This window comes from Moschus berezovskii, chromosome 1, assembly GCF_049115385.1.
Source record: "Moschus berezovskii isolate FMDL1 chromosome 1, NW_MosBer_1.0, whole genome shotgun sequence".
Lineage (NCBI taxonomy): Eukaryota > Metazoa > Chordata > Mammalia > Artiodactyla > Moschidae > Moschus > Moschus berezovskii.
The window spans coordinates 39,202,336-39,227,769 of record NC_142460.1 but is presented as its reverse complement, the minus strand read 5'-3'; the positions used below and the strand labels follow the sequence as shown (position 1 = coordinate 39,227,769).

The following is a 25,434-nucleotide window of genomic DNA, read 5'->3' as shown; positions in this document are numbered from 1 at the left end:
TCTACATATAAGTTAAGTAAACTAGATGACAATATACAACCTTGACGTATTCCTTTCCCAATTTGGAACCCGTCTGTCATTTCATGTCCATTTCTAACTGTTGCTTCTTGGCCTGCATACAGATTTCTCAGGAGGCAGATAAGGTGATCTGGTTTTCCCATCTCTTTAAGAATTTTCCAAGTTTATTGTGATTGACACAGTCAAATACTTTGGCAAAATCAATAAAGCAGAAGTAGATGTTTCTCTGGAACTCTCTTGCTTTTTCTATGATCCAACGGATGTTGGCAGTTTGATCTCCGGTTCCTTTGCCTTTTCTAAATCCAGCTTGAATGTCTGAAAGTTCATGGTTCACACAGTGTTGAAGCCTAGCTTGAAGAATTTTGAGCATTACTTTGCTGGTGTGTTAGATGAGTGCAGTCGTGCAGCAGATTGAACATTCTTTGGCATTGCCCTTCTTTAGGATGGGAATGAAAACTGACCTTTTCCATTCCTGTGGCCGCTGCTGACTTTTCCAGATTTGCTGGCATATTGAGTGCAGCACTTTAACAACATCATCTTTTAGGATTTTAAATAGCTCAACTGGAATTCCATCACTTCTACTAGCTTTGTGAGAGAGTTAAGCATCATTAAACAATTCACTCAGCAAATATTTACTGGATGTATTATGTGTTCATGGCACTGTTCCAGGTTCACTGGAAACTGATAATAAACAGGTCAGTACATAGAATGTCAGATTATGTAAGTCCCATCAAGCAAATTAAAGCAGTGGCTTGGTTGATAGTGTTGGAGAAGAGTGGAATTTGCTCCTTTATATAAATAAATCAGGGAAGAACTTGTGACAGATCTGATCAGAGACAATTCTTAATGTGGAAGCAAGTCAGAGCAATGTCCTAGGGAGAGGATTCCAGACAGAGAAAACAGCAAGAGTGAGGTTTCCAAGTTTGGAGCACGTGTGGAATTTCCCAGGAATAGCAAGGACTCCAGTGTGCTTGAGAATGAGAGAAAGAAGCAGAGGTGGCTGTGACATCAGGCTCTGGATTTTATTATGAGCATTACATTCATGATCTGACTTGTTGTTTAGTCCCTCAGTCATATCCAACTTTTTGTGACCCCATGGACTGTAGCCCACCAGACTCCTCAGTCCATGGAATTCTCCAGGCAAGAGTACTGGAGTGGGTTGCCATTTCCCCCTCCAGGGGATCTTCGCAATCCAGGGATCAAACTTGGGTCTCTGCATCTCCTGCATTGGCAGGTGGATTCTTCACCACTAGCTCCACCTGGGAAGCCCAGTTTGGCCCCTGACTACCTCTCAAACCTTGTCTCGACTTCTCGTCTTTGTATTCCCTTCCTCTGTGCTGTCCAGTAGCATCTATCACATAGCGACTGAGAACTTGCAATGTGACCAGTTCAAATGGACAGTATGAAAAAAAAGTATGTATCTTACTAATTTTTATCTTGTTTAATAGACTGAAATGAAAGTATCTTGGATAAATAAAACATTTTCGGTTAAATAAAATAAAACCATCTGTCTATTTTCTTTTAATTAACTTTTATATTTTGAAATGATTCTGCAGTTGTAAGAAGCAATACAGTGGAATCTTGTGTTCCCTTTATTCACGTTTCCCCTATGGTGTTAAAGTTTAAGGTGTGCCACACTTTCATTTCATACATTTATATATTGCAATATGCTTTCCACCATAGCACTAGTTAACACTTGCCAATGTGTCCCATAATTACCATTTCAATGTTTTGTGGTGAGAACATTGAAGATCTAGCTTCTTAGCAGCTTTGAAGTGTATAATACAGTATTGCAATATAAATACAGAGGTAGTTACTATAATCATTCTATTTTACACTTGGGGACACAGTCTAAGAGAGATTAAATTAGTGGTTCAAAGTCAGAGTGTTAATATTTATGAAAGCTAGGATATGATTCTGTGTAATGTGAAGGTTCAAGCCTTCACCAGTGATGCATGCTGCCTCTTATTTCAATAATTTAAGTTGGTCATTGGAGTAAATCATGGAAAAGGGGATGCTCCCTTTGTTTTTATTTGCCTTATATTTTTCAACATATTTCATTCACATATAGTCTGGTAAAATAAAAGCAGGTTCTCTCTCTTCTATGCCTTTACATTTATTGTGTTCCCATTGCCTCTATAAATAATATAAAAAAATAACAACGAGCCCTTGCCCAAAGTTAGTAAAACTTCTAGCTTCTTCCATTTTATATTGCAGCCCAAAGACTTTGACATCATAAATATCTATATGAGGACAATATTGAATTTTCATCATCAGGTAACTCCAGGGTTGTTGATATGAAAATGTAATACAGTATGTTTATTACCATCACTCCTCCTGCCACATTTTAATAGATCATAGTTACCGTCTGAAATGATGATTTTTTTTGTTATTTTTTTCTCCTTAAAATACTAAATCCTTATTTAAAGAGGACCGGGTTTAGTTGGCCATAGCTTTATATAACACACAGGAGTCTATATTTGGAATTCGTTAGTCTTCTCTCACCTGTCCATCTGCTCCACATAGCTATTTTTATATGAAAATTGTTGTTCTCTAGGATCACTTTGCCTCTATGTTGCTGTTGTATTATTGCTATTCCCTGTCACTGGAATGCTCCTATTATGTAATTGTGTAACTGAGAAGAGTTCTTTCAACCTGGGAACATCTGCTTCAAGTCGTATAGAAATTATTTATTTATTGTCATTTTCCTAAAATATTAACTTTGATTAGTAATCATATACAGGCTTTGTTCTTCTTATCTGGGTGTCAACAGTAATTGGAATCCATATCCATATCCTACCTTGCAATCATGCTGCAAAAGGCCAATAAATTCCTGCTGAGTGTGTTACTTGTTAAATTTAGTGCATTACACTCAGGGTAATGAATAAAAGCAGTGGGCCGTTACCGTCTGGCTGGCTGAGGAAGGCTGGAACAACCAGACTCCCGGGAGGCTTTGAGCCGGCTTAAAACGGTGACAGGCAGAACCAGTGGAGTCCCTGAGCCTCACAGTTCAGTTTGTCTTCCTTAATTTCCCCTTCTGTGAAGGCTCAGAAGGCTGTAGGGAGGTGAGGTCATCGTGGCCATTAATTCACACTTTCCTAAGATGCTACATGCTTTGGTTTCATTAACAAGCAAATAGAGTTTAAATAAATAGTTACATATTTACCTTCAGCAGAGATGAGAATACCACTGAACATAAACTAGTGGCTATGTCTCCATGCAGTTCACTTTCTACATGCACATATGTCTACTGTGAATTCATTTTTCTATGTTAACAATGCACATAGATATTTTAATATAAGTGAATAGAATAATCAATGAAACAAGCCCCATAGATATATATGTACTTATTTCCATCTCATATTTATTGAACATACATAAGCAGTTATTGAAAAAAAGACTGCCACATTCTTAGGCCTACATGGAGCTCTTTCTTAATAGAAAAATATTTTCTTCATATGAAAAGATTCCATCTTAAGCTCCAATATTATAAAAATTAAATCTATATTTTAAAGGCACAGCTGCAAGGATGATACAGCAATGTGGTCTGTGTTCTCAGTAAACTTAAAAAAAAATGACTGAAAGCTAGTCTTTCTTCTTCCGGCAAATATTTGTTATACACTGTGTTTTGTGCCAAAGTCAGCTGACTCCCTAACTATTTTCAGTTATTCTGAAGGTTAATATCCATCCAGAAACAACTAAATTCTCAAAGAAAGGAGTAAAAATAATTTATATGAAATGACTGCTTATATTAGTCTTGAATGTATTGGAAATTTTAGTGTAGAGTATCCTTTGCAATCCATGATAGAGCATCTGGTTGCAAATAACATGGTGTATCTCATTAGAGAGATATTAGTTCTAATTATACAATATGTAAGTGAGGTCATTATAGTAACATTATCTCAATGAGGTAAGTAAGCACATGTGAAATCTAACACTCTGCTGCTTGAAAGAAGTTTTAAAAGCAAATGTAAGGAATTAATGATCACTTAAGTGTACATTAAAAGATGTTGAAAACCAGTCACGAATCTTTAACATGTAATGGAAAAATAATAGAATGATAGGTACCCTGATTAAGTCTGCTGGAGATTAAAAAATAAAAACTTCCTGAGCAAATATTATCTTTGAATACAAATTATTTTCTAACGAAAACAAAACAAAATGTGGTAGAAGAGATATGGGTGAGTGCATGCTCAGTCGTGTCTGACTCTTTGCGACCCCATGGATCACAGCCCACCAGGCTCTTCTGTCCATGGAATTCTCCAGGCAAGGATACTGGAGTGGGTTGCTATTTCCTCCTCCAGCAGATCTTCCCGACCCAGGGACTGAATTGGAAACTCCTCAGTCTCCTGCATTAGTAGGCAGATTCTTTACCACTGAGTCAGCTGGGAAGCCCCTGAGAGACAAAGCTTCTGTTACGTTGTGTTTATCCTATGTGTATATTCCATAACAGAACCACAGAGAAGGCTTGTTAAAACAGATTGCTGGCCTGGTACTCAGAGTTTCTGATTCAAGGGTTGGGTGGAATCTGAGAATCTGCATTTCTAAACTTCCCAAGTGATGCTGATGCTACTGGGCCAGGTCCTATTTGAGAACTACTGGACCATGTGAAAATCACTATAGAACACATTTATGTCAAGTTAACTTCTTTATTATTTTTCAGTAAGATGGGAGTCCAAGGATCATATATTCTGCTCAATAGTTTTCAAATAAGCTATATACCTTGGGAAATCAAGATGCTATTGGATCAATCTAATCCAATATTACAAAAAAAGCATCCTTAAAATATAATTAAGGCTTCTATCTGACAAGTGCACTGGGCATATTTTAACATGTTTCTAAACAACAACACAAATAATAAATTGAATAGATATTACCTAGCACTGCTGAGCTTAGTCACTCAGTCATGTCCAACTCTTTGCCACCCAATGGACTATATAGCCTGTCAGACTCCTCTGTCCATGGGGATTCTCCAGGCAAGAATACTAGAATGGGTTGCCATACCTTCCTCCAGGGGACTTCCCAACCCAGGGAGTGATCCCAGGTCTCCCACATTGTGGGCAGATTATTTACCATCTGAGCCATCAGGAAAACCCATTACCTAGCAGTGAATAGGCAAAAAAAAAAAAAAAGAGGTTATAGCTCCATGAGACTTCCCAGGTGGCTCAGCAGTAAAGAATCTGCCTGCTTAATGCAATAGACTTGGGTTCAAGCCCTAGGTCATGGAGACCCCTGGAGAAGGAAATGGCAACCCACTCCAGTGTAATTTGTAATTGTCTGTGAAATCCCATGGATAGGGGAACCTGGCAGGTTACAGTCCATGGGGTCACCAGAGTCAGACATCACTGAGTGACTTAACAACAAAACAAATAGCTCTGTGAAGCAAATTTAATTCATGCTTATCTGTAGACATTATCATTTTCCTAAGATATCTGAGTATGTTAGCTATTAAACTGATTGATTCTAATATGCAGCTTGGTGACTGTAGTTAATAAGTCATTTAACTTGATTTTCTAAGATTGTAGATCTTAAGTGTTCTCATTACACACACATGAAACTGGTAAATACATGAAGTGATGAATTTGTTATTAATGGTTAACCTGATAGTGATTATAAATTCTCAAAATATATGTGTATCAAATCATCACATTGTATACTTTAAATATATGCAGTTTTATTTGTCAATTTATCCCAATAAAGCTGGAAGAAAAATAATAAACTGATTGATGCTGTCAAACACATTTGAAATGTAAAAAATAGGAATCAAATAAAGATTGCCATGATATATAAAACAGCTAATTGGTCATTACTTTGTAAAGTAATGCCAACTATAGCTTGAATAGTCTTGCTAACATGTAACCTAGATAGCATATTAAAAAGCAGAGACATTACTTTGCCAACCAATGTCCGTCTAGTCAAGGCTATGGTTTTTCCAGTGGTCATGTATGGATGTGAGAGTTGGACTGTGAAGAAAGCTGATCACCGAAGAATTGATGCTTTTGAGCTGTGGTGCTGGAGAAGACTCTTGAGAGTCCCTTGGACTGCAAGGAGATCCAACCAGTCCATTATAAAGGAGATCAGTCCTGGGTGTTCATTGGATGGACTGATGCTAAAGCTGAAACTGCAATACTTTGGCTACCTCATGTGAAGAGCTGACTCATTGGAAAAGACTCTGATGCTGGGAGGGATTGGGGACAGGAGGAGAAGGGGACGACAGAGAATGAGATGGCTGGATGGCATCACTGACTCGATGGACATGAGTTTGAGTGAACTCTGGGAGTTGGTGATGAACATGCTGGCATGCTGCGATTCATGGGGTCGCAAAGAGTCGGACACGACTGAGCGACTGAACTGAACTGAACAATGTGTTTAGGAAGATGTAGATAATAAAATACCGCCGAAAGTTTGCCTGTGTTTTTTGTTTGTTTATTCTTTATCTGTTTCTTTTCTCAAATCAAGCATCATATTTATTATGGAAACAGTTAATATTCAAAGAACATTTCTAGAGAGACTATTTCCTTGACTCTACTCTAGTAGCCTTCAAAATGAAGTACCCTATTCTGAACTCAAATATCTGAGCCTAATTTTATTTCATTAGGAAACATCTATATGTTCCCTGCCTTTTAAAAAAAGGAAAAGAGTGTTGGACCTCTATATGAGGGCAATAACTTCAATTTTTGTGTGTGTGTGGAAGATAGCGGAAACCAAATATATTAAACAAAACTCAGTTGTTGAAAAGTGGATTATAGTCTGTTTTTCCATGTTGGTTTTAACTGAGCTACCTAATCAACTCTGCTGCTGCTGCTGCTAAGTCACTTCAGTCGTGTCCGACTCTGTGTGACCCCATAGACGGAAGCCCACCAGGCTCCCCCGTCCCTGGGATTCTCCAGGCAAGAACACTGGAGTGGGTTGCCATTTCCTTCTCCAATGTGTGAAAGTGGAAAGTGAAAAGTGAAAGTGAAGTCGCTCAGTCGTGTCCGACCCTTAGCGACCCCACGGACTGCAGCCTACCAGGCTCCTCCATCCATGGGATTTTCTAGGCAATAGTACTGGAGTGGCTTGCCATTGCCTTCTCCGAATCAACTCTGAGGAACCCTTTTGTTGTTTTTCCTTTTACCCCAAAATGCAGCTGGATACTCCATTCATCTGCACGTTAAAAATGATGAAATAAGAGGGAGAGGGCATCTGTATATCTATAGCTGATTCATGTTGATGGATGGTAGAAACCAACACAATATTGTAAAGGAATTATCCTTCAATTAAAAAAAATAAATTTTTAAAAAATTTAAAAAATAATGAAACAGTTATGGCAATGATACAAATCTGTTTTGATCATTTTGATGTGACTATCTTATTCCAGAACAGAATTCTGTTTCCCAGGGTCACTTTTAAGTATCCAAAATAGTTTGTGTTGTGTTATCCTCACACGCAAACCTAGACTGAGGGTTCAGGTTCCATTAATTCTCCCATGTTCTTATTCTTGGCTGCATTCTGTAGTCACATGAGGAGATTTAGAAAATACTGATGCCTAGGTCTCAACAAGAATGATTTGGATTTAATTTATCTGGTGAGTAGCTAGGTCATTAGACTCTGTTAAGAATTTCCCCATTTTACTACAATGTGTAGCCAAGTTTGAGACCAGTGTTTACAGTTGAGTCCATTAAAAGGGCTAATAACAATGAAGTTAGTCTAAGCACCTCAAATTCCAAGAGTCTGACCACATGGAAACTGTAAAGTGTTCGTTCCTTTGTATGGCCTTGTGTGTTGCCTGTGCTTTTGACTATGGCAGAGACGGGATTGTTGTTGTTTTTATCATTTTATTCTCTAAGGTGTGTCTGACTCTTTTGAGGCCTCATGGACCATAGCCCGTCAGGCTTCTCTGTCCATGGGATTTCCCAAGCAAGAATAACTGGAGTGGGATGCCGTTTTCTTCTCCAAGGGATTTTCCTGACCTTGGGATTGAATCTGCACTTCTTGCATTGGCAGTCGGAATCTTTACCACTGAGTCACGAGGGAAGCCCAGAGAGGGGGCTATCAGGGTGAAATTCACTCTACAGATTTACCACAGTCTTGGTGGTAACATGTTTCTGGTAACATGGGCTAACAGAAGCAAAGTTTATGATGGGGTTGTAAGTTGTACATGTCAGGTTCTTATCTTCTTTCTCCTATCCTGCTGCGTTAGTTCCTTAACCAGAATTTCTGAGAGGATGTGATGCACCAGTCATTGTGCAGGGATAAGAATATAGCAGAGAAGGAACAGAAAGGTAAGATTATGCAACTGTTGGTAATATGTTTTTCAGGAAACTGTGAAAATAATTGACAGAATAAAATACTTAAAGTGTTTTAACTTAAACAACAACAGTAGTTGGTATTATAATGTAGAATATAGTCACAACAATTAGAAAGAAATTGTGGATGTGTAAGTGAGAGAAACAGTGGGAAGATTATAAAAGGAAACCTGTACCAAGATTTTCATCTTAACGGGAAGGAACCAACTATTTTGCTTCATTCTTGGCATTGGTAATGATGTAAGTGTAAAATGTGAAGAATGCATATAGACAGTTTAAGGGACATATAAAATAAATGTAAAATATAAACATGATCTGTACCTACCAAATCACTACAGAAGAATTGCATCATTTAAATAACTAAAATCAAGGAAATAAAAGGAAAATTAATAACTGATACCTATAAATATTTCTACTCTAGTAACAGAAACTACACATTTTCTTCAAGCATCTGTGCTTTATTTACCAAAATAAATCAGTATCATTCAAGAACAAATAAATGATAAATAACAGAAACTGCAGTAATCACATATGGTCACAGTTGTACAGTACTAAAAAATAAAACTACCACCCAAAATACTAAAAACAAACAATGAAGCAAAAATATTAAACAAACCATGTGCCTAATGGAAAAATGGGACAAATTGGAAAATAAAGTCATACTTGTAGAATATAGAGATCTACTCTATCATAGCACAACATTTCAACAGTGGTGTATTACCAAAGATGTCCTAAGAGACAGATTCATAGGCTTTAGCCTTTTCTACATCAAAAATAAATGTAACCAAATGAAATATTTATCAAAAAAGCTTCAGTAGACTACAACAAACCAAAAAGACAATGCTGAGGCACAAAAGCGATACAAATTTAATCGCATTAGAGAAATGTAAAATCGACAAGTGAGTCAGAACTAAATCTTTCTTTTAAGGAAAATTCTATTTAATTTTAAGCAAAGAGTAAAAGGAAAAAATAATAAGTTAGAAATGAGAAAGAATTCAATAAGTAGGAAATGAAAAAACAATGTGGAGGGTAATTTTGTTCAAGACAGTAATTGCAATTTTCTTGATGAAATATGAGCAAATACAATTTGCAAAGAATATTAAAATAATGCTCAATAATTCATCAATACTTCAATCTATCTTAGCCATATATAGGTGATTCCAATGACCAATTTATAATATTTGACCTTATCTTACAATAGCAGTTTTTTTGTTTTGTTTTTACAATAACAGTATGTCTCTCCATATAGTTAAGTTTTCGTTTAGGGCCCATAAATATGTTCTAAATATATTTCTTACAATTGTATATTTTTGTGCAAATTTGAATCGAATTTTATTCCATTATACTTTTTGCTTGGGTATCCCTATATTAAAAGGGTCACAAAATTCCATACATAGTATAATTTAGGTGTAAAGAGAAAATATAGTACCTGTAATCTAGTCTTTCTCTCAAAGCCACATCCAGAATTTGTCTGTAAACCAAGTATTCAGTCTCTTTAACTGGACTTTGATATGCTCTATTAGAAAATGCTCAGTCTTTCTGTAATGTATTTCCTCCTCCCCATGATCTCCTCCTAAATGCTTCTTGGGAATTGCAACCCTGTTAGAGACCTAATTCTGCCACTTAGAATACAAATTCCAGTTTTGACTCAGATAAAGGGACATATTTGAGGCTTCCCTGATGGCTCGGGGGTACAAAATCCACCTGCCAATGCAGGAGACATGGGTTTGATCCCTGGTCTGGGAAGATTACACATCCTGCAGAGCAACTAAGCCCAAGTGCCTCGACTATCGGGCCACAGTGCTTTACAGCCTGGGAGCTGCAAATATTGAGCCCACCTGCTGAACTACTGAAGCCCAACTAGAGCTACTAGAACCCTTACGCCACAGCAAGAACTACTAGAACCCTTACTCTGCAGCAAGTGAAGCCTCCTCAATAAGAAGCCTGAGAACCACAATTAAAGAAAATCCCACTCAGCACATAAGATCCAGCATAGCCAAAATAAATTAATAATTTTTTTAAGTGAAAGTCACGCAGTCATGTCTCACTCTTTGTGACCCCATAGACTATAGAGTTCATGGAATTCTCCAGGCCAGAATATTGGAGTGGGTAGCCTTTCTCTTCTCCATGGAATCTTCCCAACCCGGAAATTGAACCCAGGCCTCCGGCATTGCAGGTGGATTCTTTACCACCTGAGCCACGGGTGTTCCCTCATAGCTTAGTTGGTAAAGAATCCACCTGTAATGCAAAAGACCCCGGTTGGATTCCTGGGTAGGGAAGATCCCCTGGAGAAGGGATAGGCTACCTACTCCGGTCTTCTTGGGCTTCCCTTGTGGCTCAGCTGGTAAAGAATCCACCTGCAATGTGGAAGACTTGGGTTGAATCCCTGGGTTAGGAAGATCCTCTGGAGAAGGGAAAGGCTACCCACTCCAGTATTCTGGCCTGGAGAATTCATGAACTGTACAGTCCATGAGCTCACAGTCGGACATGACTGAGCGACTTTCACTTTTTTCAAGGGACATATTTTAAAAAGTCAACATTTTTTTATCAGTATCATTAAATTTTGTGTAGAGTTTTGAAACTTATTTATACACATTTTATTACATTTTGTACAATTTTTATAAACTGCCTCTTTTATTTTTTATATTTGGTAGACAGGATACATTTTTGAGAAGTATATCTTTACATGCTAGGTACCTGCGTTGCATTCTTTGCTGCATTTGTTCATCACATCATGATTCCCTCGCTCTTTAGTGTTTCTGCTCTTGGGACAGCCTGTTCCCCACAAACACAGTCCCCTGCCTCCACTCTCAGTTGTGGCTCATCCTGTTTATCGATGTGGTGGGGGCAGAGCTGAATTACAGGATCTCTGTAGACTGGACATTAGGATACAGGCATGCACCATGAGATATCTCATGTGGTATCTCAGGCCTCATTCATAAAGGTGGATCCTGTCCAACTCTCTCCTGATTTCATGCTCATTTACAATTCACTTTTCTTTCCGTAACAGCTCTTGTTCTGTAACAGGCAATGAGGGCCATTACCAAGCATTAGGAGAGATGGCTTCCACGATGTGTCTTCCAGGATCTCATCCTGTAAATTTTGCTCTTCATAGAGTAGGACACCTAGGACTTGCCCACTTAGGCTGGAGGAAAAGAGAAAGTGAAATTCTCAGTCACTCAGTTGGGTCCAGCTCTTTGCAACTCCATGGACTATAGCCCTCCAGGCTCCTCTTTCCATGAGATTCTCCAGGCAAGAATACTGGAGTGGGTAGCCATTCCCTTCTCCTGGGGATCTTCCCAACCCAGGGATCGAAGTCTGAGCCAGCAGGGAAGCTTGAGGAGAATCAATCTGTCTCTTCATTTTCCCAATTTCTTAGCACCAAGTTGCTTTTGTCTTTTTCTTTTTCCAATCACAAATGCCCAACCCAGGTCATCTAAGAGAAACTGATATGTCAAAGATGAAATGAGAATCAGAAAGGAAACTAAATATATCTAATTATAAAAAGAATTTAGAAAATAGTCTAAAATAAATGGGAATGTAGGCTGTTCCATAGGAAGTAAGATACACCAATGAGGTAGGCATGAAATACCAGTTCAAAGTAGACTTTCACCCTTGAGTCAAGCTGTAATTTCTTCTTTAATTGGGAACTTACTATATATCAGGCATTGTGCCTAAGAAATTTTCATATGTAAATCACATTTCATCTTCCCAGTGCCCCTGTTGGGTGGGATCTATTATTATCCTTCAATTTTTAGATAAGGGAGCTAAGATTTGGGGTGATTAAGAAATTCGTCCTCCATAAACAGCTCTTCTGTATCTCCTGCAGTGGCAGGCAGGTTCTTTACCACTAGTGCCTCCTGGGAAGCTGATTGCCAAGGATTGAAATCCAAGTCATAGTTTAAGAAAAGGTAGAAATCGTGGAAAGAAGCCTGAGGGGTTTCATAGAGACGACAGGAATGTATCTGGCCCCAGGAACATCAGAGACCAGGCCATGAACACTGTCCAAACTCAGTTTCTACCCACCTCTACGCTTACCACCTCATCCTTTTGTTACTGACCAAGTTTCTTGGCCTCCTTAATCAATGGGAATTGATCAGAGTCCAGACAAAAATTTAGGCAGTTTACTGGGGCCCTGATGCAGCAGTGGGGAGTGAGAACAAATAACAGATTCCCTTTCAGCTCCTTCCCTGAGGGGAGCTGAGCTTGTTCCTTATATGGGGTGAAGGTAGGGGCGTCCACGGGTTGGCTAAAAGTGTGGCTTAGGTGGTGTTGTGTGCAGGGGGCATGCCTAGTACCCTGCGTTTGCTCCAGACTCTTCAAAAATGGCAGTTGGGAATTTTGGTCTCTTTGTATTTTTGTCCAGAATTTGCCCCAGCTGCTCATGCACACAGTTATTTTTAGTCCCATATCATTTATTTGTATTTTGTTTCTGGAGGAGAAGTGTGTCCAGGTGCAAATACTGCAGCACTTCAGCAAAGGGTCCCGGTTCCCAGTCCATCTCACCTTGCTACCACCTCCTACTTATTCCCTCCCTACTCTCCATACTCCATCTGCCCTTTGGTTCACATGATGGAAAATCTTTACTGTGAGCTTTGTATCTCCTAGTTCACGCACTTAATGCCTCAAACATGAACTTTATTCACTTTTGATCATAGAGCCCGCAAATCATGGGAATGGACGTTGGCCACCTTTAGGTCATTGTCCATTCTATAACAATCAGGAATACATTCATTTAAGTCAAAATTATTTAGCGGATGCTCTACACCTCTGACACTGTTTTTAGTGCTGGAAATACAGTGCTGAACTAGACAAGATCTCACATTCTAGAGGGGAGAGACAGGCAATATGGCAAGTGATGGGCTGGAGGTCAAGATTAGAGAAGTTTTCTCTGAGATGGCTTTTGAGTAGAGGCTCAAATGACAAAAAGAAGTCAGAGATGGAACAATCAATGAAGATCATTCCAGAAGAAGAAGGTGAAAGATACGAAAAGAATGAGCTGAGAATATTAGTCAGTCAAGATTGCTGGAAATTAGTAAGTGAATGGGAGAAAGATAGGGCATGAGTCAGGAGTCAGAGAGAGAGATTGGGACTAAAAATCTATGTAGGAGACATTGAAAGTTATTCAAAGTGGAAAAAGTTATAGCCAGAAGGAGGATGCTCTGATTTACCCAAGTTGGCTCTGATCCCCTGGGTTATATTTTAATTTGGCTGCTGTTGCTGCAGCCAGAGGGTTGTAAACGGAGGAAGGATATTTCCTCATGGGAGCTGTGGTTCTGGGCGGATAGTAATGAACAGCGCTGTCCTCGTCACAATTCTGTTCAAGAACCTATAATTCCTTTAACAGTTAATTCCCATATATTGGCAAGCACCAGTAGCCACAGTTCTTTCTAAGGTAGCTTTATCTTTAAAAGTTATATTTTCTACTGGTTTTAAATATTTAGATTTTCTGATTCCTCCATGGAATTTTAATTCTTTTTAATGGAGCCAGTTCAGCTGAAATATTAAGCAATATTGGAAAATTATCTTTTTTTATGCTGATTTATTGATTGATTATCCCATGGCTAGTTTCTACTTAAATACTGACTATTGCCTCTAGGCATTGGCTTTCAGTTCGATTTCACTAAGGTTTGTATCTTCAGTTTCCCATCTTCCAAGCTCTGTTGCTTGTCATGCTTATTTTCAGTTTTTGTAGTAAAAATGATTTGGATCCTGAGGGTGTTTGCTAGGTATCAGACAAAGAGCCACACACAGCCAGAAAAGCAAGTCAAACTAATGGGAAATGGAGCAAAATGGAAAGAGATGCCAGGAGAAAGGAGAGAATCATCAAGCAAAGAAAAAAAAAAAAAAGAGAGAGACAAACTACAGACAGTCAAGATCATAGTCATATCCAGAAACAAAGAAATGACCTGAAGAGTTATAAATCGCTGTGGTAAAATTAATGAGATGGAACATTTCTCAAGGAAAAGAGCCAAGGATAGATAAAGGAAGAAAAAAAAAGCATAAAAGTAAGAAAAAACAAAATAGGAGAAAAGAAAAATGAGACGAACTCCAAGTGCAAGTTGAAAGAGTAGAAAAAAAGAATGGATAAATTAAGAAATGGTGCATCACATTAAAGGAAATGTATTCCATTTTCTTTATTCTTATCTTTAACTGGCTTTGCATTTCTCCAGTAACAAAGCCAAACTGAAAGGATAATTTTGTTTATGTACCCAATTTGCATAATTGTGCAATATAAATTACAATGCTAATTAAGGACAGCCCTTGGGCTTCTGGAATTGGGTCAAAGTGGCTCCCTGAGAGCAAAGAGGTTGGGTATTGGCTTTGTCCCCTCTCCCACCGCAGGGAAGCTGGGCAAGAGCAAAGAGCCTCTCTGACAGTGTGTGAAATCTTGTCAGAATTTGTTGAGGACCCAGAACTATACATCTCACTCCAAAACTTGGCTTTGAAAATCATCTTTGTGTGATTCAGCAAGGAGGCACTTAAAAACTAAAACTCATCCTATGAAGTCTGTGTTGGTTTTCATTTTTATGAGTTTTCTTTCCTCCTCATTTTTTTCTATCCAGATTTAAAAAAAAATTTTTTTCAAACTGTAGGTGACTGAGTATAAACCTGGCATGCCATATTTCATGCTGAATTGTTGCCACAATTGTCCCAAATGAGTGTATGACCTACCCTGCCTGGAAGTCTGGTGAGGGAAACAAGCTGCTTTCTGAGTTTTAGTTAAATCCATGTCCTTAAAACTAAGAAAGCTATTGCACTATAACCACATCAAAAATTCAATCCTTGAGTTTGTTCCCTGAGTGAGAGCTAAGTCCCTTCAGTCATGTCCCACTCTTTGTGACCCTATGGACTGTAGCCCTCCAGGCTCTTCCATCCATTGGATTCTCCAGGCAAGAATAATAGAGTGGTTTGCCATGCCTTCCTCCAGGGGATCTTCCCAACCCAGGGTCTGAACCTGTGTCTCTTAAGTCTACCTGCATTGGCAGGCAGGCTCCATACCACTAGCACCACCAGGGAAGCCCTTATTCCCTGCATTATTCTCAATTGTTGTTTTCAGTCACTAAGTCATATCCAGCTCTTTGCTACCCCATGAACTGCAGCATGGCAGGCTTCCCTGTCCTTCAGTATCTCAGAGTTAGCTCAAAATCATGTCCATTGAGTCAAGGATTCCATCCAACCATCTCATTCTCTATCTCCCCCTTCTCCTTCTGCTCTCAATCTTTCCCAGCATCAGGGGCTTTTCCAATTAATCAGTTCTCCGCATCAGGTGGCCCAAGGATTGGAACTTCAGCTTTACATCAGTCCTTCCAATGAATATTCTGGGTTTATTTCATTTAGGATTGACTAGTTTGTTCTCCTTGCAGTTCCAGGGACTCTCCAAAGTCTTTTCCAGCAACACAATTTGAAAGCATCATTTTTTGGGCACTCAACCTTCTTTATGGTCCAAATCTCACATCAATACATGACTCCTGGAAAAACCATAGCTTTGACTATATGGACAGACCTTTGTTGGCAAAGTGATGTCTCTGCTTTTTAATATGCTGTCTAGGTTGGTCATAGATTTTCTTCCAAGGAACAAGTGCCTTTTAATTTCATGGCTGCAGTCACTGTCCTCAGTGATTTTGAAGCCCAAAAAAGAGAATCTGTCACTGTTTCCATTTTCCCCCATCTATTTGTCATGAAATGATGGCAGTGGATGCCATGACCTTAGTTTTTTGAATGTTGAATTTCCAGCCAGCTTTTTCACTCTCCTCTTTCACCCTCATCAAGAGACTCTGTAGTTTCTCTTCTCTTTCTGCCATTAGAGTGGTATCCTCTGCATATCTGAGGTTATTGATATTTCTCCCAGAAACTTTGATTTCAGCTTGTGAATTGTCCAGTCCAGCATTTTGCATGATGCACTCTATATAATTTAAGTTAGCAGAGTGTCAATATACAGCCTTGACATACCCCTTTCTCAATTTTGAACCAGTCCATTGTTCCATATCTGGTTCTAATTGTTTCTTCTTAACCTGCATACAGATCACACTATTCTTAATAAGGAACTGAAAGATACAGGTTCATATTATCTTCAGCTTAGGTTTTTCAAAGAAAGAATATCTCTGAGTTCCTATAATGACGTCTACCTTAACTACAATTGATGAGCTTCTATTTAGGCTTATTCTGAAGGAGATGCCTTGCAAGCTTTTTTTTTTTCACAATATTTGATTTTTAAAATTAGTTTTTATTGGAATATAGTTGATGTACAATGTTGTATTAGTCTCTACAATGAGGTATCACCTCACACTGATCAGAATGGCTATCATCAAAAAAATCTACAAATGATAGCTATCTTCATGGCAGCAATGGAGACAGAGACAAGAGAATGCGCTTTTGGACACAGACGGAGAAGGAAAGGGTGGAAAATTTTTGAAGAGATTATAGTTGAAAATTTCCCCAACATGGAAAAGGAAATAATAAATCAAGTCCGAGAGCTACAGAGAGTCCCATACAGGATAAACCCATGGAGAAACATGCCAAGACGCATTCTAATCAAACTAACAAAGACTAAACACAAAGAAAGAATATTAAAAACAGCAAGGGAGAAGCAACAAGTAACATACAAGGGGAACCCCACATGCTTAACAGCTAATCTTTCAGCAGAAACTCTGCAGGCCAGAAGGGAATGGAAGGATATATTTAAAGTACTGAAAGGGAAAAATCTACAACCAAGATTACTGTACCTGGCAAGGATCTCATTCAAAACTGATTGAGAAATAAAATGCTTTTTAGACAAGCAAAAGTTTAGAGAATTCAGTACCACAAAACCAGCTTTACAACAAATGTTAAAGAAATACAAGAGAAGAAAAAAGTCAACCCCAAACAATTAAGAAAATGACAATAGGAACATATGTCAATAATTACTTTAAATGAAAATGGATTAAATGCTCCAACCAAAAAACACAGACTGCCTCAAGATTCAAAAATAAGACCCATATACATGCTGTCTGTGAAACCCACTTCAGACCTAAGGATACAGATAGACTGAAAGTGAGAGGATGGAAAAATATATTCCATACAAATAGGAAGCAAAAGAAAGCTGGAGTAGCAATCCTCATATTGGACAAAATAGACCTTAAAATAATGAATATTATAAGAGATAAGAACGGATGCTACATAATGTTCAAGGGATCAATCCAAGAGGAAGACATAAAAGTTGTGAATATTTATGCACCCAACATAGGAGGTGTTTCTCTCAATACATAAGACAAACACTAACAGACATAAAAGGAGAAATTGACAGTAATACAATAATAGTAGGAGACTTTAGCACCCCATTCACACCAATGCACAGATCATCAAAACAGAAAATTAATATGGGAACACAAGTCTTAAATGATACATTAAATGAGATAGATCTCATTCATATCTTCAGGACATTCCATTCAAATGTAGAAGAATACACCTTCTTCTTGAGTGCACATGAAACATTCTCCAGGATAGTCCATATCTTGGGTCACCAATTAAAACCTCAGTAAATTTAAGAAAATTGAAATCATATCAAGCATCTTCTCCAACCACAATGCTATGAGACTAGATATCAATTACAATGGAAAAAATGTAAGAAACACAAGCACATGGAGATTGAACAACACGTTTCTAAATAACCAACAAGTCATAGAAGAAATTAAAAGGGAAATCAAAAAATTTCTAGAAGCAAATGACAATGAAATCATCATAATTAAAAACCTATGGGATACAGCAAAAACAGTTCTAAAAGAGAAGTTTATAGCAATACAATCCTACCTCAAGAAACAAGAAAAACATTGTATTGAATAGACAACCTAACTCTACATCTAAAACAACTGGAAAAAGAACAAAAATTGCCCAAAATTAGTAGACAAAAAATTAATAAATATCCAAGCAGAAATAAACGAAAATGAAATGAAAGAAACAGCACTAAATATTAATAAAACTAAAAGCTGGTTCTTTGAGAAGATAAATAAAATTGACAAACTTTTAGCCAGACTCATCAAGAAAAAAAGAGAGAAGAATAAAATCAACAAAATTAGAAATGAAAAAGGAAAGGTTACAACAGACAATGCAGAAATACAAAGAATTATAAGACTATTATGAACAACTATATGGGAATAAAATGGATAACCTAGAAGAAATGGACAGATTCTTAGAAAAGTTCAATCTTCTGAGACTGAACCAGCAAGATATAGAAATTATGAGCAACCCAATTATAAGCACTGACATTGAAGTTGTGATCAAAAATCTCTCCAAAACACAAAAACCTGGGACCAGATGGCTTCACAGGAGAATTCTATCAATAATTTAGAGAAGAACTAATGCCTAACTTCTAAAACTCAAAAAATTTCAGAGGAAGGAACACCTCCAAACTCACTCTATGAGGCCAGCATCACCCTGATAACAAAACCAGACAAAGACAACACAAAAAAGGAAAACTATAGGCCAATATCACTGATGAACATAGATGCAAAAATCCTCAACAAAATTTTAGGAAACAGATTTCAGCAACACATCAAAAACCCCATACACCATGATCAAGTTGAATTTATCCAGAGATTCAAGGATTCTTCAATGTATGAAGATCAGTCAATGTGATACACCATATTAACAAACTGAAAGATAAAAAAACAATATGATAATCTCAATAGATGCAGAGAAAGCCTTTGACAAAATTCAGCACCCATATTGGAAAAGAAGAAGTAAAGCTCACACTGTTTGCAGATGACATGATACTGTACATCAGTTCAGCTCAGTTCAGTCGCTCAGTTGAGTCCAACTCTTTGCGACCCCATGATCCGCAGCATGCCAGGCCTCCCTGTCCATCACCAACTCCCGGAGTTTACCAAAACTCATGTCCATTGAGACGGTGATGCCATCTAACCATCTCATCCTCTGTCGTCCCCTTCTCCTCCTGCCTTCAATCTTTCCCAGCATCAAGGTCTTTTCAAATGAGTCAGCTCTTCGCATGAGGTGGCCAAAATACTGGAGTTTCAGCTTTAACATCAGTCCTTCCAAAGAACACCCAGGACTGATGTCCCTTAGGATGGACTGGTTGGATCTCCTTGCAGTCCAAGGGACTCACAAGAGTCTTCTCCAACACCTCAGTTCAAAAGCATCAATTCTTCGGAGATCAGCCCTCTTTATAGTCCAGTTCTCATATCCATACATGACCACTGGAAAAACCATAGCCTGGACTAGATGGACCTTTGTTGACAAAGTAATGTCTCTGTTTTTTAATATGCTCTAGATTGGTTGTAACTTTCCTTCCAAGGAGTAAGCATCTTTTAATTTCCTGGCTGCAATCACCATCTGCAATGATTTTGGAGCCCCCCAAAATAAAGTCAGCCACTGTTTCCACTGTTTCCCCATCTATTTGCCATGAAGTGATGGGACCAGATGCCATGATCTTAGTTTTCTGAATGTTGAGCTTTAAGCCAATTTTTTCACTCTCGTCTTTCACTTTCATCAAGAGACTTTTTAGTTCTTCTTCACTTTCTGCCATAAGGGTGGTGTCATCTGCATATCTGAAGTTATTGATATTTCTCCTGACAATCTTGATTCCAGCTTGTGCTTCATCAGCTCAGCATTTCTCATGATGTACTCTGCATATGAGTTAAATAAGCAGAGTGACAATATACATACTGTACATAGAAAACCCTAAAGATAACATCAGAAAATTACTAGAGCTAATCAGTGAATTTAGCAAAATTGCAGGATACAAAATGAATACACAGAAATCAATTGCATTTCTATATGCTAACAATGAAAAATCAGAAAGAGAAATTTAGGAATCAACCCCATTCACCATTGCAACAAAAAGAATTAAATATCTAGGAATAAACTTACTTAAGGAGACAAAAGAACTGTACACAGAAAATTATCAGACACTACTGAAAGAAATCAAAACCAACATAAAGAGATGGAGAGATATTCTATGTTCCTGGGTAGGAAGAATTAATACTGTGAAAATGACTATACTACCAAATGCAACCTACAGATTCAACGTGATCGCTATCAAATTACCAATGACATTTTCCCCAGAACTAGAACAAAAATTGCACAATTCATATGGAAGCAAAAGACCCCGAATAGCCAAAGCAGTCTTGAGAAAGAAGAATGGAGCTGGAGGAATCAACCTTCCTGAATTCAGATTATACTACAAAGTTACAGTCATCAAGACAGTATGGTACTGGCACAAAAACAGAAATACAGACCAATGGAACAAGATAGAAAGCCCAGAACTAAACCCATGCACCTATGGGTATCTTATTTTTGACAAAGGAGGCTAGAATATACTATGGGGCAAAGACAACCTGTTCAATAAATGATCCTGTCAAAATTGGACAGCTATGTGTAAAAGAATGAAATTAGAACACTTCCTAATACCACACACAAAGATAAACTCAAAATAGATTAAAGACCTAAATGTAAGACCAGAAACTGTCAATCTCTTAGAAGAAAACATAGGCAGAACACTTGATGACATAAATCAAAGCAAGATCCTCTATGACCCACCTCCTAGAGTAATGAAAATAAAAACTAAAAGTAAACAAGTGGGACCTGATTAAACTTAAAACTTTTGCACAGCAAAGGAAACTATGAGCAAAGTTAAAATACAACCCTCAAAATGGGAGAAAATAATAGCAAATCAAACAACTGACAAAGGATTAATTTCCAAAATATACAAGCAGCTCATACAACTCAATACCAGAAAAACAAACAACCGAATCAAAAAGTGGGGAAGGCATACAGATGGGTACAATGAGATATCATCTCACACCGGTCAGAATGGCCCTCATCAAAAAGTCTGTAAACAATAAATGCCAGAGAGGGTGTGGAGAAAAGGGAACGCTCTTGCACTGTTGGTGGGAATGTAAATTGATACAGCCACTATGGAAGATGTATGGAGATTCCTTTGAAAACTAGGAATAAAACCACCATATGACCCAGTAATCCCATTAGGCATATACCCTGAGGAAACCAAAATTGAAAAAGACACATGTATCCCATTGTTCACTGCAGCACTATTCACAATATCTAGAACATGGAAGAAACCTAGATGTCCATCAACAGATGAATGAATAAAGAAGTTGTGGTACATATACACTGTGGAATATTACTTAGCCATAAAACAAACATTCTAATGTTTGATTCTAATGATGTCCATTCTAATGATGTGGATGAACCTAGAGCCTATTATACAGAGTGAAGTAAGTCAGAAAGAGAAAGATAAATATTGCATTCTAACACATATATACAGAATCTAGAAAAATGGTACTGAGAATTTATTTCCAGGGCAACAGTGGAGAAACAGACATAGAGAACAGATTTATGGACATGGGGAGAGGGGAGGAGAGGGTGAGATGTACGGAAAGAGTAACATGGAAACTTACATTACCGTATGTAAAATAGATAGCCAACAGGAATGTGCTGTATGCCTCAGGAAATTCAAACAGGGGCTCTGCATTAACCTAGAGGGGTTGGAAGGGGAGGGAGGTGGGAGAGAGCTTCAAAAGGGATGGGACATATGTATACCTATGGGTGATTCATGTTGAGGTTTGACAGAGAACAAAACTCTGTAAAGCAATTATCCTCCAAAAAATAATAATAATTTTAAAAAAGAAAAAATAATAAAATCTACAACTAATAAATACTGGAGAAGGTGTTGAGAAAATGGAATTCTCTTGTATTATTGGCAGGAAAGTAAATTGGTATAGCCACTATGGAGAGCAGTATGGAGAGTCCTTAAGAAACTCAAAATAGAGCTACCATGACCCAGCAATCCTACTACTGCGTATATACTCAGAGAAAACCACAATGCAAAAATATACTTGCAAACATTTTTTATCTATTGAGTCCTGACCTAAATCAAAGGCTAAAAAAAAAAAAAAAGAAAATAGAAACAGACCCCCAAATCACTCAGGTTGGAGTAGGAATGAGGGAGTGGGACACTGGCCCAAGTGTCCTTGATCAGTCATCTCTACCTGCTCTCCCTTCTGTATCTTCTTAGAGTGTATAAGCCACTTTTAGAAGGGATTCATTATCTACCTAATTTAGGTGACAGCACAATAGTCAGGGATATTGGTTTTATACTCCTCACTTTGACTTTAATTCATCTGGAAGTTTTCTTTTTTTTTTTGCCCACTGGTATCATAATCAGAATAATTGGAAAATACAAAATATATGTCATATTTCTTACCCTATGTTACTCTATTTTCTGGGAATTGAAAACATGGGTAGATTGAAAAAAAAAAACACTTCCAGTATATACTCAAACCTAATGAAACTTTAATTGGTATACAGTGAGATTAAGTATGATTTTCAATTTTCTCAAGCCCAGAAACTTGTACTAATTTTAAATAAAATAATAGTTTTGTTACTTCTACTCTGACCTCATTTCATTTGACTGTGAAAATTCTTCCTTTTTCCAGAGCTTCATTCTGTTTTAGTCCCATTGCTTCAGAAGATATTACCTTCATGTTTATAAATGGATTGGGCTGGTATGTTGTCACTTTGATGCTTGTAAGCACATATTATTGCTTGTGGAAAATGTTTTAAATTTTGCAAATTTTAAGAGTCTACGTTAAGATAAAGATTCTTGATAGACACAAATCCAAAAAAAGTTTGGCTTTTTCTACACTTTGGCTAAGCCTGCCAGAAACTCCTAATTATTCCAAAATGTTTGTATGCTCTTTGAGTGTCTGTCTGGGCTTAGAATTTTACTGTTTTTTCTATTTTACACTCTGCATCTTATTGGCCACATTTTTTTTCCTTCACAGTTACATTCATAATATGCTTTCTAGTCTTGAAAACTCATTTAAATATTACATGTGTGATTGCATATGCTTATTAAAAATATATTAAGTTCCAGACACTGTTCTAGGCCTTTAGATCAAAGCTGTAGTCATCATAATGCCTATATTAACTTAGTAAAGATAAACTGTAATTTCTTAGAAACTGAAGCTTATTATATTTATTTTTCTCTTACTAGAGTGAAAGAAGGGCTTTCCTGATGCTCAGATGGTAAAGAATCTGCCTGCAGTGCAGAAGACCTGGGTTCAATCCCTGGGTTGGAAAGATCCCCTGGAGGAGGGCGTTGCAACACACTCCAGTATTCTTCAGTACTCTGGAGAATCCCATGGACAGAGGAGCCTGGCAGGCTACTGTCCATGGGGTCACAACTGTCAGACATGACTTAGCGACTAAACTACTGCTGCTATATTTAAAATATTAGAGACGTCTAAGGAATAAGGTTGAAGGAAGCCTGGTAAGTGTGACTTACAGAGTGGCAAAGTATTTGAGCTGCAAGATACTTAAAAGGATATCAGAGGAAAGAAAAGAACATAAGGTATCAGTGAAATGGTTTTGGTCACCGCCTCCTATACAGTGTTACATAAACCTCCATTCATAGTTCTTCAGACATCGTCTGCTGCTGCTGCTAGGTAGCTTCAGTCGTGTCCGACTCTGTGCGACACCATGGACGGCAGCCCACCAGGCTCCGCCATCCCTGGGATTCTCCAGGCAAGAACACTGGAGTGGGTTGCCATTTCCTTCTCCTAGATCTAATTCCTTGAATCTGTTCATCACTTCCACTGTATAATCATAAGGGATTTGATTTAGGTCATACCTGAATGCTCTAGTGGTTTTCCCTACTTTCTTCAAGTTAAGCTTGAATTTTGCAATAAGGACCTATGATCTGAGCCACAGTTAGCTCCAGATCGTGTTTTTGCTGACTCTATAGAGCTCCTCCGTTTTCAGTTGCAAAGAATATAACCAACCTGATTTCAATATTGACCATCTGATGATGTCCATGTGTAGAATCATCTTTGGGTTATTGGAAAGGCTGTTTGCTATGACCAGTGTGTTCTCTTGACAAAACATTGTTAGCCTTTGCCCTGCTTCATTTGTACTCTAAAGCCAGACTTGCCTGTTACTCCAGGTGTCTTTTGACTTCTCACTTTTACAATCCTATCTTCTATGATGAAAAGGACACCTCTTTTTAGTGTTAGTTCTAGAAGGTCTTGTGGGTCTTCATAGAGCCTATCAATTTCAGCTTCTTTGGCGTTAGAGGTTGGGGCATAGACTTGGATTACTGTGATGTTGAACGGTTTGCTTGGAATTAAGTCGAGATCATTCTGTTGTTTTTGAGGTTGCACCCAAGTACACTGAATTTTGTACTCTTTTGTTGACTCCATTTCTTCTAAGGGATTCTTGCCATGTTGTAGTAGATATAATGGTCATTTGAATTAAATTCTCCCATTCCCCTCCATTTTAGTTAACTGATTCTTAAGATGTTGACATTCAATCTTCCCATCTCTTGCTTAACCACATCCAGTTTACCTTGACTCAGGGACATAACATTCCAGGTTTCTTTACAATGTTGTTCTTTATAGCATTGGACTTTAGCAGCCAGACACATCCGCAACTGAGCGTCATTTCCACTTTGGCCCTGCCACTTCTTTCTTTATGGAGCTATTAGTAATTGCCCTCTGCTCTTCCTCATAGAATATTGAAAACCTTCTGACCTGGGGGGCATATCTTCTGGTGCCGTATCTTTTTGCCTTTTCATACTGTTCATGGGGGTTCTCATAGCAAGAATATTGGAGTGAGTTGCCAGTTCCTCCTCCAGTGGACCATGTTTTGTCGGAATTCTTCAATATGACCTGTCCCTTCTGGGTGGCCCTGCACAACATGGCTCATAGCTTCATTGAGTTATGCAAGCCCTTTCACCACGACAAGGGCTGAGGCTTTACAAGTAGCTGAGGAAAGAGAAGTGAAAGGGAAGGTAAAAAGGGAAAGATATATCCAACTGAAGGCAGAGTTCCAGAGAATAGGAAGGAGAGATAAAAAAAGGCCTTCTTCAATGAAGGATTCAAAGAAATAGAGGAAAACAATAGAATGGGAAAGATTAATCTTTAAGAAAACTGGAGATGCTAAGTGAACATTCCATGCAAAGATGGGCATGATAAAAGACAGAAACAATAAGGAAGTAATTTCTATGAACAAAGCAACTGGAGAAGACAGAACTCCAGCTGAACTGTTTAAAATCCTAAAAGACAATACTGTTAAAGTGTTACACTCAGTATGCCAGCAAAATTGGAAAGCTCAG

General features: G+C 38.1%; 1 long non-coding RNA gene across 2 annotated transcripts in view; it reads left to right on the top strand.

Annotated features, from left to right (window-relative positions):
* Positions 1-25,434, top strand: part of LOC129553375 (uncharacterized) — a 393,842-nt gene that overhangs the window by 364,270 nt on the left and 4,138 nt on the right. Inside the window, exon 4 of one of the 2 annotated variants that reach the window (XR_016037386.1) lies at positions 8,201-8,282. The exons of the other annotated variant lie outside the window; for it this stretch is intronic. This is a non-coding gene — a long non-coding RNA (uncharacterized LOC129553375). The remainder of the gene's footprint in view (positions 1-8,200; positions 8,283-25,434) is intronic. 2 annotated transcript variants of the gene reach the window in all.